The sequence below is a fragment of the Penaeus monodon genome, chromosome 22 (genome assembly GCF_015228065.2).
Source record: "Penaeus monodon isolate SGIC_2016 chromosome 22, NSTDA_Pmon_1, whole genome shotgun sequence".
In the NCBI taxonomy this organism is placed as follows: domain Eukaryota; kingdom Metazoa; phylum Arthropoda; class Malacostraca; order Decapoda; family Penaeidae; genus Penaeus; species Penaeus monodon.
Window position 1 is genome coordinate 6,638,499 of NC_051407.1, and position 1,228 is coordinate 6,639,726.

Below are 1,228 nucleotides of genomic sequence, written 5' to 3' on the forward strand. Positions count from 1 at the left end.
TTTACATTCTCTCTGTATTTTAGTTATTCCCTCCATCTTACCCATCTTACATTGAAAGAGCGGCATGCGTAATATATATTTAGTTTACTATATCGACATTTATTGCCTCTATATACATTTATATATGTGAAGATCATGCTAATGGCCCTCAGCATGTTGCAAGTATTAACTGATACACCATTTGCAATATGGAATTGAGTCTTTATGTCATAGGAAACGGCATTTTATACTGAGATATATAATACACAGGATATCAATTATGATTTCTGAACATCCCTCTCCATTGAATATTTGACTATTTTCATCTTGCGGGCAACATTTGGGATTGCAGATTGATGATTATAACAGGAACAAAAATTTAAATATCCCTATGAAAAAAGTATTGTACTATTATATTTGATGAATATTGAATGAGAAACTTACTGCTTGTAGAATAACTTTTCTTTGAAAATGTTTGCACTCTACTAAATGTAAATCTACCGTGATAATTTTTTTTCTTTTTTAACACAACTGTAATATATCAATAATGTGCAGTCTGATAACAGAAACAGCAGTTACATGCTATCACTAACTCTAGCGAATATCTAAAGTGCACGATTTTTAAAGAGAAAGGTACAGTACATCCGGCAGTGCCATTGATGGTAAAAGCTAGTGCTTTATACTTGTAGATTTTACATCCACATATTATAAGAAAAACGCGTATCGGTTCATTTACTGAAGCAAATAAAGTTTCAGTTTACATATTCTCTGTATTTAATTATTTTCCTCTACCTTAGCCATACCCTGGCAGAACAGCATGTATGATATATATTCGGTATGCTGTACTAGTGATTACTCTTTCTATTAAAAATTATACATGTGAAGATAATCCTGATGGTGACAATAATATGTTAAAAGCATCTACTGATTCACATGGAAATTAAGGAGTTATTAAGCCATAGAAAACGGCATTTTCACTCACAAATAAATGGACATATAATTTCAAATCTTTTTACATCCCTATCCAAAGAATATTAATTTTTTATCATATAGCGGGCAACATCCAGGATGTCAAACTGATTCTTAAAACAGGAATCAATAGAAAAATAGGATTTAGGGTCTCCATAAATTTATAGTTTTCAGTTACAACACTGAATTTACAACTGCTGAATTTCGAAATCTGGATCTTAAGTCTGAGAATAACTTATTAAAAAACGCTTGTGTCCTGCGAAATGCAAATATTGTATAT